This window comes from Tiliqua scincoides, chromosome 2, assembly GCF_035046505.1.
Source record: "Tiliqua scincoides isolate rTilSci1 chromosome 2, rTilSci1.hap2, whole genome shotgun sequence".
Classification (NCBI taxonomy): domain Eukaryota; kingdom Metazoa; phylum Chordata; class Lepidosauria; order Squamata; family Scincidae; genus Tiliqua; species Tiliqua scincoides.
This window is the reverse complement of record NC_089822.1, coordinates 236,469,757-236,487,391: the sequence shown is the minus strand read 5'-3', so window position 1 is coordinate 236,487,391 and position 17,635 is coordinate 236,469,757. Positions and strand designations below refer to the sequence as shown.

The following is a 17,635-nucleotide window of genomic DNA, read 5'->3' as shown; positions in this document are numbered from 1 at the left end:
ATCCACAGATTAGGAGGTGGCTGCAGGTCACCTTGAGGTAAGGGGATATATTTCCCCTTACCCTAAATAACACCCCAGTCAGCCCTATAGGGCTAATCAGATCTCCACCAGCTATATAGCAGGCGGAAATCCGAGCAGCCCAGTATAACAGCAGCTGGCCCACAAAAGATGTTAGCTTACAGTGGAGGTCTGCTCCACTGATCCCGACACTCTTCTGAACCCAGTCCATCCCTGTTTCACCTTCCCTGTCCAGAAACACCCCCTCCACACCTCCAGATTGCCCTGTTGCTTCCCCCCTGCCACCCAGCACAGCCTTATTTCTGTCAGAGGTCAATCAATGGAATACAGCGTCGGCAGGGCAGCACAGGCCTCCCCACCAGCACTGCTTACTCCTGGGGTGGCGCAAACACGTTTTACAGCATGTTTAAGACACCCTTGATTGGCTGAGCAGCTGATTGGATTGGACTGAACTCTGGAACAATTAAAGAAAGAAATCTAAATGCTGCCTTATCAACAACGCTGCCTTATTAGTAAATTACAAAGCTATCTTCATTCAGTAAGTTATATAAGCCTTTCTTGTACATGCATGCAACCACAACTATCTCAAGAGCATATTGTGGAAAGAAAACAAAGAGTACATGAACAAAGCCAGTAGACGTTTCCCATCACCCCAAAAAACAAAAATTCCCATAATCACAGCTTCTAGAAAATATGCGTGTACTTTGCAACCACAAAATTTGCACTTGGCCCTAATGAAACGTATATCGTATATCATGTTGTTGAGATTTATATTCTTACACTTGATCACAGGCACCTAAATGGTCAAGGATGGTTCAAGGCTGCTCATATATACAAGAAAAGTTCTGCATGAGCTGGCCAAGATATAAATGTCTCTTCCCTCTCACTATTTTGCCTTACTGGCTTTTGGAAAGCAAAGATAAGAGATCAAGAGTTTGTTCAGCCTTCAGGATACAAAAAGTGGAATGGAGGAGTTCTGCAGTGTCATTCTGTGGCCACTTGACAAAAAAGAATACGGCAGCAGAGGTATGTGTTGGTGACAGAAAGCAGACTCTGTCAAGCTGTTTCAGATATGGCAGCGCAAAAAAAGAGAAACAAATGTACAACAAAGTAAATTTGATCCTTCTCAACTGACTCCTCACTAGGTGTATTCAGAGAATAGCTGATAATATACGGCTATCTGTTGTGTTTTCTTTGAACAATTAGCTGAAACTCTGGAACTGTAATGTCTTTTTCTTCAGAGAATACATATTTTTTCTAAACCTTCAATGACTTTTCACAACATTTTACTTTCAACTTCGTATGGCTAAAATCTTTAGCCTACTACCAACATACTTCAAAATATTCAATGCATCTTATTACATAATCAATGTAATCATCTACAAAAAAAAGCTCCAGATGCATTACAGGCAACAACAGTTAGCAAGTCATTCTATCAAAGTAGCACTAAAATTAGCCAATTGTTACATTCAAATACCAAGACCGGGATCCTTAAAAAGGTGGAGACAGTGTGCATAAGGATTCCAATCCAAAGCTTCCCATGTGCTTCGAAGGGCACACTGGTCTTCCCCCAAGCTGCCATTCTTGGAACCTGAATTCTTGGAAACAACACCATGTATACCGAAAAGGGCTCCCCTCAACTCCGGAGCGTCCATGTGGGTCCAATCTACGTGTTCAGGTACCTGCAGAAACTGAAATCCATGGGTCCCAAATCCTCAGATACAGTGGGTCCGTTGTAATATGTAGCACTTCATACTGATATAAGGAAATCTATAGTGACTTAAAGATTGGATACAGGTGAGACAGTCCCATTGCACCTATGTTGTTTCCTGCTGCGTATTTCTATGAAACACTAGGATCTTATGGCTCCGCCTCAAGTTGCACCTGATTATTATTCTGACCATTCACAAGTGCACTGCTAATTATGCTTTTCTACTGCTACAATTTCACAGTTTAGTTCATTACGAGGATACTATGCAACAGGTCATAATGGAGTCACTGATGCACTTCATCAGCAATTGCTGTTGTATCAGGATTGGGTTGTAAGTCTTCCCTGAGAGCGAGTAATACAGACAATGCTCTCAATAAGAAAAGTATTGATATAACTTTATAACATACAAATATTGCACTAACTGCAACTGGACATCTCTCTAAGGCAGTGATTTTCAAACTTGTACATCTCACGGCACATTGACAAGGCACACCATGCTGCTGATAGGGGACTCAAATCCCCTCACTGCCCTACTAATAAATGACCCTTCCCAAACTCCCATGGCACACCTGCGGACCATCCACGGCACGCCAGTGGTTGAAAATCACTGCTCTAAGGAATACCTGTATCTCTGCTAACTCAGCAGTTACACACTTTCAAACTTCTTTTAAAAAATAAACTGTAGGGAACATTAAAAACTACTGGCCACATCAGGTCTATTAACGCTTTTCTTCTAGAAGAGCTTTTGTTATGGAATTACCAGTGTGTAGGTGAACCACTGATAAACAGTCCAATCCTACCTAAATCCCTGGGCAGTGGTAATAGCATGACTTCTGCTACACCCTGAGGGGGGATTTTTGGTTGCTGGAGGTCTCCTCAGGGTAAGGAGACATTTGTTGTCTCCTGATGCAAGTCTACATTGATCCGTGCAGGTGGATTAGACCTGGGAAGCGGGCAAGATTCAGGGAGTGTTGCTGCTGAACCCACCACTCTCCCCTCTCCTGGACCCAAATGACCCACCCTGACCCCATCACCTCCCCATTCCACCCTCCCCCTGCCCCCTTCAATCTCTTCCCTGCCTTCCCCCACCCTGTTCCACTCCTTGCGCCAGGTTTACCTGGTCCATCTGGCCTCTATTGTTCTGCCAGTGCATGTGGGAAAGCTCCACCCTTCCCACCAGTGCACCAGCTCCCTGCACTGCTGGAAATTGTTCTATGGAGCTTTTGCGACATCAAGTGCCTGCGGAACACATATTCTGCTGGTGCTTCATTTAGTTAGGATTGGGCCAAAAACCTGCACAGGATTGCATAGGCTGACAAAACCCCCTCTGGGGTGGATATGAGCTGCAGTCCTCATTTTGTCCACCCTTGGTATAGCACAATTCGATCAGGAGCATTATGGAACAAATGGAAAATAATTGGTTACTTTGGGAGATGAACAAAGGAGAGAGCAAAATGGGAGAGGAAACAATAATTAATGAGAATGGCTCTCCCTCCCAATTCACAGCCAACTGTCCTATTTCATAAATCCAGTAATTGAAAAACATTATAAACATATTTGGTACAAAAATACAAAATGCATCTTCACAAGTGGAAAAAAGTCTACAACAGCACAGAAGGCCTCCTTTTTTTGATACGTGATATTTTGAAGCTCCCGATTCCTTAAGGACATGACTGTGCTGGAAATAATACCCACAATTAATAAACGCATGAAGTTTCACAGTTTGCACTGCCCAGTGAACTCAGATCCACCTACAGTGCACAAACATATCTATATAATCTGTCACCTTCAGCAGAATTCATTAAAATAATGTTATATTCCCCCTTGTTAAATGTAATTCTTTTAATTGAAATTTAATCTTACTGCATTATTTGGTAGATTTTTAATTGACATTTGTGGTAATTAATTGGTAAGCATCACAGCTTTGTCTGAAGAATTTAAAACAAAATTTGACACAGAGATTGGCTAGCCACTGCTGGGAACTGCCTGCTGGGGAACGCTTCCTCATTCTTTCAGCCCATCCTGCTGATCATAGGTTGGGAGAGATGATGGACTCTTTCTTACAGTCAAGAATTGCATTACTAATATATTCCATTACCACCACGCAAATGTCATGTTAATTCCTGATCATCATCATCAAGTCAGACAATGGTTTCTACACTGGCAACTAGCCAATTAGTTATGTGGAAAAAATATTCAGCCAATTATGTTACTTGAATTAGGTTAAGGACTCAAGAGAAAGCAAAATAAACGCCTTGAAACGACTTCAGAGATAAAATGTAAGTTGACACTGTCTTCATGTGCTGTACAGGACATTATACAATATGATAGGCACCTGCCAACATTCATAACTGTTTATGAAATCTAGCTGTTCTTTATGATGGCAGCTAAGATCAGTATTTTTCTCCCCCCAATATCTGGTTCATTGTGTTAGAAGGGAAACCAAAATAGCTAGGATCAAGCACACCAGGCTTATAAAACACATTAGGCAGCATATATTAAATTGTTAAAATTACATCCTCCGCCTACTGAAGTAAAGTTTCATGAAGAAGAAAAAATTAAGAACAAAGTTTACTTGGACTGCTTGTACTGTCAGTGTGCAGTACAAAGTAGACCATTTTCTTCCTTCCTATACTGGTCAGAATCTTCTGGAACTGAATCCAAAGCTAAATACTTACACTCTGGACACCTACCACGGATAGAATTTTAAGGCACTCCCTATTTGCATAGATGTGAATGCTGTGTAAAATTAAAACAAGAAGATAACCTGTAGTTTTTGTACTTGTCAAATGTCACATGAAAAGGGGGGATCTGGGATAAAATAATAGTCTAACCATGATATTAATTGTTACTTTTGTTGTTGGCAACCTTCAGTCTAGAGAGACTATGGTATCGCGCTCTGAAAGGTGGTTTTGGAACATCTTCTAGTGTGGCTGAAAAGGCCAATTCGGGAGTGAAAATCCCTTCCACAACGGGAGCAAGTGCAGTCTGACCCTGGTCTGTCTCCCTGGCTATGGGCCTTCCTTCTTTGCCTCTTTGCCTCAACCTGTTGGCCAAGTGTCTCTTCAAACTGGGAAAGGCCATGCTGCACAGCCTGCCTCCAAGCGGGCCGCTCAGAGTTCAAGGTTTCCCACCTGTTGAGGTCCACTCCTAAGGCCTTCAGATCCCTCTTGCAGATGTCCTTGTATCGCAGCTGTGGTCTACCTGTAGGGTGCTTTCCTTGCAGCATAACTACCGGGTCCTGACTTCGGCTTCTGCTCCCCGCTCCCCACTCACCCCAGGAACGCCTGCTGCTCACCCTCCCCCACCCCAAAGAACCTCCTTCCCGCTACCTCTCCACACACCCCACACCCCTCCACCAATCAAGCTTGATTGACACAAACCTATTGGGTGTGGTGGACAGCTTGATGAACATGTCGACCCAATGTGAGGGGCATTGAAGAAGGCCAATTCCATGCTTGAAATTATTAAAAAGAGGATTGAGACTTAAACAGCCAATATTATAATGCCATTGTACAAATCAATAGTAAGGCCACATCTGGAGCACTGAGTTCATTTCTGGTCACCACATCTCAAAAAGGACATAGGGGAAATAGAAAGGCGCAAAAGAAAGTGACCAAAATGATTACTGGACTGGGGCACTTCTCTTATGAGGAAAGGCTACAGTCTTTGGGGCCCTTCAGTCTAGAAAAGAGGAACCTGAGAGGGACATGATTGAGACATACAAAATTATGAAAGGGGTGGATAGGGTAGATAGAAGGATGTTCTTTGCCCTCTCACACAGCACCAGAACCAGGGGACATTCACTAAAATTGAATGTTGGGAGAGTTAGGATGGACAAAAGAAATATTTCTTTACCTAGTCTGTAATTAGTCTGTGGAGCTCCTTGCCACAGGATGTGGTGATGGCAACTGGCCTAGATGCCTTTAAAAGAGGATTGGACACATTTCTGGAGGAAAACTGCATCACAGGTTACAAGCCATGATGGGTCTGTACAGTCTGAGATTAGCTGGTCACTGATCATGAGGACTGGGGAGGAATTCTTTTCTATCGTCTGAACTGGTCATGGACAGCAGTTTTTTCGCCTACTCCAAACTGGCAAGGGGAGAAATGGTATGTTCAGTAGGTTTCCTGTTTTAATAATTGGTCACTTATGTTTAATGAAGTAGTCCGAGTTAAACACAAGTGGCAGTTTGATCAGTGGCGAACTTGCCATTCATTTGATGGGGCAAGTGCCCCAGGCGCAGAGCTTCACGCACCTTTAGGACCCCGCGGAAGCCTCTCTGAGGCTCCTGACGTGGTCGGAAAATGTGCTTCTGGTTTGCCGGAAGCACAGTTTAAAATGTCAGTGAAACTTCAGGAGGCTTCTCCGACGCATCCTGGAGTCATGCAAAGTTCTGTGCGCTCCAGGTAAGTGGTGGGGGGCAGTGGCATCCCGTGGGAGGCACAATTGCAGACCTTTGTCCCAGGTCGCGGGGCTGGGGAGGTCCACTACTGTGTCTGGTGTCTTCATTGGGGAGTGCAAGGGTAAATAAAATGCCAGATGCTGGAAAGTGGTAGTGAGATACAAGTATCTTGTCATCTTGCATGCTCCCTGACGCATCTGGTGAGCCACTGTGAGATACAGGAAGCTGGACTAGATGGGCCCTGGGCCTGATCCAGCAGGGCTCCTCTTATGCTCTTAGGTTTGAACTGCAGACTTCTTAATTCACAGTTCACACTCTTAGAGTGCAATCCTAACCCCTTATGTCAGTGCTTTCCAGCGCTGGCATAGCACTGCCAATGGGACATGTGCTGTATCCTGCAGTTCGGTGTCACTCACGGAGGCCTCCTGAAAATAAGGGAATGTTTGTTCCCTCACCTCAGAGCTGAACTGCCCTTATGTCAGTGCTGGAAAGTACTGGTTATCAGTGCTGGTTGTCAGTGCTTCGAAGCACTGGCATAAGAGGTTAGGATTGCGCCCTTAGTTACTAAATGCATCGGTTCTCTACTACCGTTATTAATAAACATTTAAAAAATGAGAAACTGTTCTAAATGCTTAATTAAATATATGAATTACTAAATGGAAAAAAAGTTTTGGGTTTACTGACTCACCAGCTTTACTCATGGACATTAAATGCGTTCATTCATTCATGACTGGGGAAGTCTTCCAAGGGGTAACCCCTTCTCATCTCTTAGCAATTTCACAAGCAGAATTCACTTGAATAAATGTCTGCAGAATGCTGTAATTAAAAAAAAATCTCCATGTTAGTTGTATGCTTGGTAAACTGACACCCTGAAGAACAAGATAACAAGCTTCAGTTATGGAGGTGGAGTAGAAGAATGAGAAGAATGATTTAAACATAATTTTATTTTATGGCCAACCTCTTTTTCTGCTAGTTCTCTAATTTCACTATTTTCGTTGCTATATAGTAATTTTACTATTAATGATTTGTTACAAAAACCTCAAAAAAGTTAGCAGCATACAATTTTATACAACCACAGGTTTCTCTCATGACGCCCAAGGACGAGACAAAACTCACCAACTACAAATCATACACAATCACTTTGGAAATGAAATGAAGAGAATTTGCAGTAAAGCACCACTTGGCCCAAGGTTAATCTACTTTTATATTGTCAAATGAATTAGACAAGTTGAGTTTCAATATATTTATTTTTGGCCTTTTGCACAATATGCACTGATAAAGTTTTGAACAAATGTACACTCTTTAGAAATATCTTTCCTCTAAGTTACCAAAAAAAAAAACCCTGAAGAAGACCTACAACTTAATCCTATGTGGCCATACCACCACTGGATCTAGTGTTCCGACAATGGAATGTGCCATAGAGCATTGCAAAATCTGCTCCAGGCCACCACCACAGATCAGGGAGGAACCTACATGAGGTGGCAGCAAAGAGGAGTCTCGCTGATTCCGATAAGACAGTGGGGTGGACAGGGCAGTGAAGTGGGAGAATCAGGGCAGAACAGGGGAAGAGCCAGGGGCACGTCGGAAGCAGGAGGGGTGGCACTCAGCATGGGTGACTTGCGCCAGAGGCTATTCCATCTGGAGCTAGCTGTCATGCCCCCTTTATCTCTTTAGACTTATGCCAACTAAAGAGCTGGCAATTGAGGGGCTTATGAAAAATATTTTCCCAGTCAGCCGCCTCCCCACCACAGCATGCAGCACAGCCTGTTTTTGCATGGCTGCCTGCTATGGCAGGAAAAGGGGTAGGATTAGGCTCCTAGTTCTCAATGAATTGGTAAACCAGTCTCTAAGCTATACCACTTCAGACTTTAGAATATTTCTCCATTTTTTTTAAATCTCTTGTATGCAGAAAGCTAGACTTTAGGAAAGGACATAGCCTAGCTTTCTCCTTAGCATGCTACTGTTCCATTTACAGAATTTTTTTTATTCTAAAGAGGTGGAGCTGCCCCGGGTTGTCTGGGAACGGGGTTAGGATCCGACACAAGTCCTCAGTCCTGGCCCCTCCCCTGTATACCCGCCAATGGACCTGCCCATCGCCTGCCCACCCCATGTTCCAAAATGCCTCCCTCCCCATGACCCCCAAGACCCCCGCACCGGCCAAGCTCAGCTGGTGTGGGCTAACCTGTCATGCCAGCCGAGCACAGCTCATGTCAGCCTCTGGAGGCTGGCACATGTCCATGCACAGGCTTCCCTCCTCCAGAGACAGTGCGAAAGCACTTCACAGCACTTTCGCAACCGTCATGGGCCGGCGCAAGGGACTTGCTTCAGCCCAAGTGCTCTGGATTGCACCCTAAGATGGTTAAGTGCTGCAGCCCAGATGCTGGCTATCAAATCTGTAACCCTTCGTCTTCCAGAGAACTAAACCCAAGACAACCACGTTGGATAATAGTGATATTTGTTGTTGTTGTTAGTGATATACCAGTCAAATATATTAGTCACAGGGACCAGAATATGTACAAGAAAAGAACCCCCCCTTGGTATGTGAGGAAGACAAAATATAATTAAATACCAATTCTAAGAACAATTAGATGTGCACATCTACCAGAGCGTAAAGATAACCATCGAGGATCCATATAGTAATTGGTCTCTACTTCTCTTCACAACTTATAGTATTGTAAGCAAAAATGAGAGTCAGCTTGGGATACTGCAACTCAGAGTGTTGAAGCCTGGGTTCAAATCCCACACAACTATTCTAGCTGCTAGGTGACCATGTACTGTTGCTATTATCTCCTCAGTTGGACATACTTCACAGAGGAATTGCGATTATGACAATTAGAAGAAATCCACCCTGAGTTTCTGGAAGGAAGGACAGATCATAAAGACAAAGCTCGGGAGTTTTATATGCACAATATTTGGGGTTACAGCCACTGATCTTCATCCCAAGCTGAGCACTGAAATTCTGCACTCCCAAAACAACCTTTGTCCTAGGAAAAGTCCATAAGCAATAATAAACACAGAGGTTTATATACCAAACAGGACAACTTTTTCAGTTTGTTGGCAAAATACAAGATTTAGCAACAGATGTTTGTATTGCAGAAATATTCATTAACCACGAGCCCTGTCTCTTGACTAAAGAAATCTAACTTGGGGTGCAATCCTAAAGAGGAGTTGGGCTGGCACAAGTTCCTTGCGCCGACCCAACAGCACTGCGAAAGTGCCATAAAGCATTTCTGCACCACTCTGAAGAGAGTTAGGCTGGTGCAGACATGTGCTGGACTTCCTGTGCCACCATGGGCCCTGGAGGACAAGTGAGTTGCACCAGCTGAGCTTGGTTGACGCAGGAGTCAGGGGGTGTGGGGAGGGTGGGAGGGAGATGTTCCCAGGGGCGGATGGGGAGTGGGAGGCAGGGCCAGGACCCGGCAGTTATGATGGATCCTGACCCCTGCTCCCAGGCAGCGCAGAGTGGCCTCTGACTGCTCTGTTCTGCTTGGATCTGCACCACCTCCTGAAGTGGCTCGATCCAAGTAGACCCATTGGGGTCGCTGCAGTGCAACAAGGGGTAAGGGGAAGCAGTAAGAAGCCCCTCAAGACCAGGTAGGTGGCACCAGGGGCGGTTTGGGGGAGGCAAAGACAGTTTGGGGGTGTGAGGAAGAGGATCTTGGTAATTGTGACACATGTGAAGATCCTATTCCTCTTTACCTGCCCTGAATCACTCCTGTGTGTTTACACCAGCAAAATAGCTACCATAGGTCCAAGGAGACCCATTGAATGAAGCCAAGGCAGCCTACAGGGAGGTAAATAAGAAAAAGTTTTACTTACCTCTCATGGGCAGCCTGGTCACTCCTTCCCCAGCATGCAGTGCACGCTCCATCAAGGGTGCTGCATGCTATGGGCTGGTAGTGTACAGGATTGGGCCCTAAGGCTGCAATCCTATGTTCACTCACCTACAAGAAAGCACCCTTAAATACTTACTCTTTACTAGATGCATAGGATTGCACTGTAAATATTGAATCCCTGTTAACAATTCAGAAAGTTAGGTACCTATTGGTGGAAAGGCTCACTTCCATTTAATTTGGTCAAAACACTATAGTGTGTTTCTCAAACTGTAGGCCATGACCCAATTTCTGCATCTCTGGTGCAGAACTTCCAATGAAAACACAGGTGATGGTAAGATCAGATAACTTACTGCCTGAATCCCTGAGGCTATTCCTCAGCTGTTCAAACATTAGATAGCTGCTAACTGCCCTGCAAAGAGCTGAGCTCCAGCACTTTTTGAGCTTGGGTAAATATAGAAGATAAATGTTTGATAATATGGAGATAAGTGTACATATAGGCAGATAAACGTCTTTTTTTTACCAAGTTCATTAATGACGGGGAGGGGCCAGGCAAAGGTTGGGTCACATAACTAAGCCCCTCAAGCTATTCATTAGGGTTATTCATTAGGGCTGTGGTCTTCAACCTTTTTTATGCCACAAGCCCAATAAACAAACATAAATAAAAACAAATTGTCGTATGAAACTTTTAAAATAAAAGGGGCAGGAGGTCTGGTCTAGAGGGTAGAGCCTCCATTTGCCTGAAGATTAACATCCACAAGGTCGCCAGTTCGAGGCCACCGGCACCGTGCGACCTTAAGCAGCTGGCAAGCTGCAGCTGAGCTGTTCCAGCTGCTCGGAGCGTGGGAGGATGGAGGCCAGAATGTTAAACCAGATCGGAGTGTAACACCTTGAATGTGGTGGTTCTTGAAAGAGAGAACCTTCTTTCAATTTGTAAAAATCCCTGCGTGGATTTAATAAGCCTGCCTGTGTAAACCGCCTTGAATAAAGTCTTGAATAAAGACCAAGAAAGGCGGTATATAAATACTGTATATTATATTATTATATTATATTAAAAATCTATATTCCCCCCTCCCAAAAAAATCTATATTTCCCAATAAATAAACAAACAAATAAATGTAAGAGACTGGGGATTCACCATTGATCGTCCTGGGACCATACCCTCCTACCTCTGCTCCCATCGCTGCCCATTCCCCACCCCATAATGCCCTCCAAGTAAATAAACTAAATATTCTTGTTAGAGAGAGCTGAAAAAGTTGTCATGAAGCCTGACACTAGTGAAAACTATTTTAACACAATTGCTGAGAACTTGAGCAGGACTGGGGCGAAATCTCCTGGTACCAGAAGGGCTACATCAGATGCCTCCCCCTTTACCTGGTGGTACTCTAGGCCAGTGATCTTCAACCATTTTCATTCCTGTAAGTTGACACAACCACACAACTGAGGATCCGCAACCCCGCTGGGGTTCCGACCCCAAGATTGAAGAATGCTGCATCAGGGCTGCCTCATTATGAGAAATGGACAGACAGACACATTCTTTCCAGATCATCTTTTTTTAAGTCTCATAAAAGCTAGGTGGGCCACAAAAGAGTGCCATTTTAAAAAATGTTTCCCAGTGATAAAAAGTGTGAGAATCACTGCTATAGTATAAACATGAAAACAATACGCAGGTACACATAGATAGTAAAACTGAAAGGAGGAGGCTAGGACCTGCATAGTTCTCTTTTGAGGGATCCTACCCCTGCTCCAAATAAGAAAGAATGTGTTTACAGGACAGAACAAACATCTGCAACAATAAACACCAAAGAGCAGAATCATGCTTGCAATTACACATGTCAGGTAGCCCAGATAAGCTATGGCAGGGAAGAGATGCAAGGCACCCCCCGCGCCCACCACCAGCAGCTCTCCGGGACCTGCTTTCCACCCCCTCTTCCTTGCGCCCTTCCTTCGCCCTGCAGCGGGCTCAACCTTGGGACAGAGCTGCTGGTGGTGGGGGCGGGCGGGGGTGCCTTGCAGCGATGTGCTGCGGGCGCTGGCTGCTGAGTGTAGGGCCAGGGCGCCGCCTTCACCCACAGCAGCTCCTTCCTTGGCAGGCAGGGGCGGCGGCGCTCTCCCGGACCTGCTCTCCACCCCCCACTGCGAGCAAGCACCCTGCTGGGCAAGGGGGCCGAGACCCTGCTGCACAAGGCAGCCAGGCATCTCTTCCTTGCACACTTCCTTCCTTCGCCCTGCAGCGAGCTCAACCTCGGGGCTGAGCTGGCTGGGCGGCGGTCGCGGGGAAGGCGCCCCACTTCCAGCCCCCACTCAAGAGCCGTGTTGTGAAAAAACCGCAGATGGCCAGATGAACAGTGGGATGCGTTCACCGAGTAGCACTGGCAGAGGCCCATGACTGGTGAACATTTGGGAGCTGGCTGGCAACATTGCACATGCTGTCCAAACGTCCCTGTGCAGACCGATGGCCATGTGCCAAACTCATATTCCTGCGAAGCTGGAGCCTTCCAAGGAACTTCCTCACATGTGAAAAATGGAATTGTGAAATGGCCCATAAACTTCTTTATGACTCACCAAGATCAACCTGCATGTTAGTGAGTTTTATGCTGGCTAAATGCCAGTGTGCAGCTGCGCACACCTGATAACCACACCATGCCACAGACCAGCTGTACCTTGGCCGTTTGCTGATGTACACCTAGCCATGGGAAGAGATGCAAGGCACCCCCCCCCCCCCGCGCACAACACAAGCAGCTTTCCCGGACCTGCTTTCCACTCCCCTCTTCCTTGCGCCCTTCCTTCGCCCTGCAGTGAGCTCAACCTCGGGACAGAGCTGCTGGTGGCAGGGGCAGGCAGGGGGTGCCTTGTAGTGATGTGCTGCGGGCACTGGCTGCTGAATGCAGGGCCGGGGCGCCGCCTTCGCCCACAGCAGCTCCTTCCTTGGCAGGAAGATCCAGGGACCAGGACAACAGCAGAGCAAAAGTAAGTAAATAGTAAATAAAAAAAATATTTTCTTTGTGCTGCATAATAAAAGGACATAAGAACAGCCCCACTGGATCAGGCCATAGGCCCATCTAGTCCAGCTTCCTGTATCTCACAGCGGCCCACCAAATGCCCCAGGGAGCACACTAGATAACAACAGACCTACATCCTGGTGCCCTCCCTTGCATTGGCATTCTGACATAGCCCATTTCTAAAATCAGGAGGTTGCACATGCACATCATGGCTTGTAACCTGTAATGGATTTTTCCTCCAGAAACTTGTCCAATCCCCTTTTAAAGGCGTCCAGGCCAGATGCCGCCACCACAGCCTGTGGCAAGGAGTTCCACAGACCAACCACACGCTGAGTAAAGAAATATTTTCTTTTGTCTGTCCTAACTCTCCCAACACTCAACTTTAGTGTATGTCCCCTGGTTCTGATGTTATATGAGAGTGTAAAGAGCATCTCTAGTCTATCCACTCTGTCCATCCCCTGCATAATTTTGTATGTCTCAATCATGTTCCCCCTCTGGTGCCTCTTTTCTAGGCTGAAGAGGCCCAAACGCCATGGCCTTTCCTCATAAGGAAGGTGCCCCAGCACCTTCAAGGGAGCTACAAGAGGGGGCTACATTATAAAAATGGGACTTATAAGAGCATAAAGGTTAAAAAAAAAAAAAACAACTATATATGCAGTGTTATCTTCATTTTAGATGTCAAAAGGGTTTTGTGGCTCCCGAGGTTTGCTTTTCTCTGGAAAACAGGTCCAAATGGCTCTTTGAATGTTTAAGGTTGCCAACCCCTGCCCTGGACCAAAGAGTCAGAGTTACCTGCTGCCAGTTACTAGAAAGGCACTATCACATTTTAATCAAAAGCAGAAACAAATCATGTTTATGTTCTATTGCTCATTATTACAACAAAACTGTATTTGAATATATGACATAGTCATACATATTTTTCTCAGGATCAACCTTACACACCAGGTGAAACTGCAATACCGTTTTTTTCCATATACATATAAACTCATGCACCTACACAACTAGCTCATAGTCTGAGAAGACTGGTACACATGCACATGTTGACAAGATACAAGTATGTATAAAGGAAATCAAACTAGTAAAATTAGACCTGAGGTCTAATCCTAATTGAGGTCTGTCCTCAAAGGGATTAGAAATGTTTTATTACTAACTTGTATACCATAGGGGAAAAGACGGGAAATTATGGGAAAGCAGACTTCCTGATTTACATATAAAAAGCATGCATACATACTTGATAGATAATATCCAGCTTGTTAATTTTGTTTAAAACAACAACTAGATGCCTGGAGCAGGTGGAACCCCAAACCAGCTTTAAGTGCATACCTGGGAATCGGTACTTAAAAACAACTGGTGCGTTCAAACAGGTTACAAGATGAGCAAATATACGCTATTTTCTTGTTTACTTTCCTTCTTCCACAATCCCCACTTTGTCAAAATGTCTGCAGGGAATCTGAATGGAGCAGCTGCAAGTTCCCCAAGGCCAATGCATCAGGTTGTTTACAAAACAGTCCCACCACCACCAAGCAACAAAGCAAAACAATACTGCACAACTTGCATTTGAAAACCTGCACACTGCTCAAGACATTTCTGAGAAGAAACTCAAATTAGCCATGCATTTAAACTACACACACAAATGCACACAAAATTACAAAATTAATGTTAGACTGCACCCATATCATTCATGGTACTGTGCTTTGATAACTGAGGTTGGATGTTGGTTTTAAGGGCTTGTGAATGATCAGGGCTAGCCTATCCACAAGGCTGCCAATGGCATTTGCCTCAAGCAGTGAACTGGCCAGGGGACATCTGCCACCCACCTCTGTCCAGGTTCAGTGGCAGCTCTACCTCTCATTCCCTGCCTCAACTCAAAAAGGAAGAGGAGAATGGAGCAGAAGAGCAAGTGTGCAGGAGAATAAAAGGCTAAAGCAGTTATTTTCAACCACTGCGCTTTGGCACACTGAAATGCCACGGAAATTTGGGGGAGGATTGTATATTAGAGCAGCTGGATAATGTGAGCCCCAGCCGGCAATGCAGTGTGCCTTGTCAGCTGACAAAAAACTGATGGTGTGCCATGCTGTTGTACAAATCAATAAGGCCACACCTGGAGTATTGCATCCAGTTCTGGTCGACACATCTCAAAAAGGACATAGTGGAAATGGAAAAGGTGCAGAAGACAACGACCAAAATGATTACTGTGCTGGGACACCCCCCTTAAGAGTAAAGGCTACAGCTTTTGGGGCTCTTCAGTTTAGAAAAGAGGCACCTGAGGGGGGACATGATTGAGACATACAAAATTATGCAGGGAATGGATAGAGAGATACTCTGTTCCCTCTCACAACACCAGAACCAGAGGGTATCCACTAAAATTGAGTGTTGGGAGAATTCAGACAGACAAAAGATAATAATTCTTTATTCAGTATGCAGTTAGTCTTTGGAACTCCTTGCCAGAGGAAGTGGTGATGGCATGTATCCTAGATGCCTTTAAGAGAGGATTTGACAAATTTCTGGAAGAAAAGTCCACCATTGGGTTACTGGCCAGGATATGTGCAACCTCCTGATTTTAGAGATGGACTACCTCAGAATGCCAGATGCAGGTGAGGGCAACAGGACACAGGCTGTGTCTTGCTGTCTTGTGTGCTCTCTGGGGCATTTGGTGGGTCACTGTGAGATACAGGAAGCTGGACTAGTTGGGCCTTTGGCCTAATCCAGCGGGGCTCGTCTTATGTTCCTATGACTATTTTACCACCTTCTCAGTGTACCATGAGATGAAAAAAGTTTAATTGTTGGGCTAGCTTCAGAGACACTATAACTTTTTACTCTCATCTCCTTCCTCTTCTGCTCTGGTCTATTCCCTTCTTCCTTTTCATATCTAGAGAAAAGGAGGAAAATGAGCACCAGCAACCGATACACCACCAGATATGGGAAGCACAATTTTGGCATAGCAAAGTGCTATGCTGCCATAGGTACCAGGTTGTCTTGGGTTGACTGATATGGGTCACCATTTTGCCAATATCTTGCTCTCTATTGCTTACTGGATCCAAGCTAAGAATCTTATAACAATACTTCTGTTAATTACTATGTTCCATAAAGACAGTGAGCTTCTCTTTTGCCATAGATGATCTTCATTGCATAACGTAGCATAAAATACTCCCTTCCTCACTCCTTCTACCATCACTGTGTTAAGCTGCAACTCAGTTGAGATTTGCCTGGGAATAAGTTCCACTGAACTGAATGGCACTTACTTCTGAGTAACCATGGTAGCACTGGGAGCCTACCAAGATATACCTTCTTCTAAGAAATAGAAAGGACAGACAAAAGAGGATAAAGGTAGGTTACAAAGACAGTCTCTATGTCCAATCCTATCCAACTTCCAGTGCCGATGCAGTCACAATAGAGCCCCGAGGTGAGGGAACAAACATTCCCTTACCTTGAGGAGACCTCCATGGATACCCACCCATTTCAAGATGCAGCGCATACCCTGTTGGCACAGCTGCATTGGCACTGGAAAGTTGGATGGGATTGAGTCCTCAGTCTCTTTGCGTATGGGAGTGTTAAATGGACAAGGTAACTTTTGACTGGGGGCTTACAAGAGACCGCCACAACAGACTCTGCTGCTGGGAAGAAGATTCTGTGGCTATGCTTGTGTGCATGTGTGCTGCCAGGAGGTTGAAATGTAGGTTAATTACCAGCATTATATCAAACACATGAAGACGCACTAAAGATCATATGATCATAGCTCAGTCATACAGCATATTGTATAGTCCTATATATTCTATAAATACAGCATATACTATAAATACAGGAAGACCCAGGTTCAACCCCTAGTACAGTAGTTCCCAAACTTTTTCAACTAGCATCTCCCTTGACCTATTGGGCCATCGGCCTGACTCCCCTTTAATTAAGGATACAGGATGTATAGGATGGAGAGTTTTTTGCAAGGATTCTATTGCTCCCCTGGCTGGTTTCCATAACTCCCTGGGGAACCATGGCTCACACTTTGGGAACTACTGCCCTAGTATCTCCATTTAAATGATCCTGTGCAACGGGTCTTGGAATCTGCCTCTGGCCTTGAAATGCTGCTATTAATTTGAAAAGTCATCAGCAATAGTGCGCTAGATGGACCACTAGACTGACTCAATAAAAACATGTTTCGTATATGCCCCTAAAAACATTCTGGAAACTTTACTAGACAACACAGAAAATGTTCAATTTAGTTATCTATCAGGTAAAGAGTATCTGAAGGCACTTGCCCTCTGAACAACATGAAGCAGCTATCCAATCCACCCTCAGTAATCACATCAAATTTATCTAGAATGACTTCCAAAAGCTTTCAAATATGAACAGTACACTGGCTCCCTGAGTTATGGCCATCTGAGTTATGGACAGCTGCACTGGCACTTATGCACAAGCATTGTACTGTACATCTTTTGTGATCCTTTCATGCAGGGCAATAGTACTGGGCCAGCAATGGTTAGCTGTTTTGACTTACATACGTACATTCCAATTTCCATACAGCCCTCCAGAACAAAACCAGTATGCACATAGGTAACTTAGGGCACAATCCTGCCCAACTTTCCAGCCCTGGTGCATCCGCAAAGCAGCCCCTAGGCAAGGGAACAAATGTTCCGTTACCTTGTGGAGGCCTCCATAACTACTCTTCCACCA

The 17,635-nt window shown here is 44.9% G+C and overlaps 1 protein-coding gene across 7 annotated transcripts in view; it reads right to left on the bottom strand.

Moving 5' to 3' along the window:
* The window catches only part of FOXP1 (forkhead box P1), a 642,114-nt gene that overhangs the window by 536,277 nt on the left and 88,202 nt on the right, over positions 1 to 17,635 (bottom strand). For all 7 annotated transcript variants that reach the window (XM_066617522.1, XM_066617523.1, XM_066617521.1 and 4 more), the window contains one exon: positions 6,824 to 6,951. The gene's annotated coding sequence lies outside the window, so the exon portion shown is untranslated. The remainder of the gene's footprint in view (positions 1 to 6,823; positions 6,952 to 17,635) is intronic.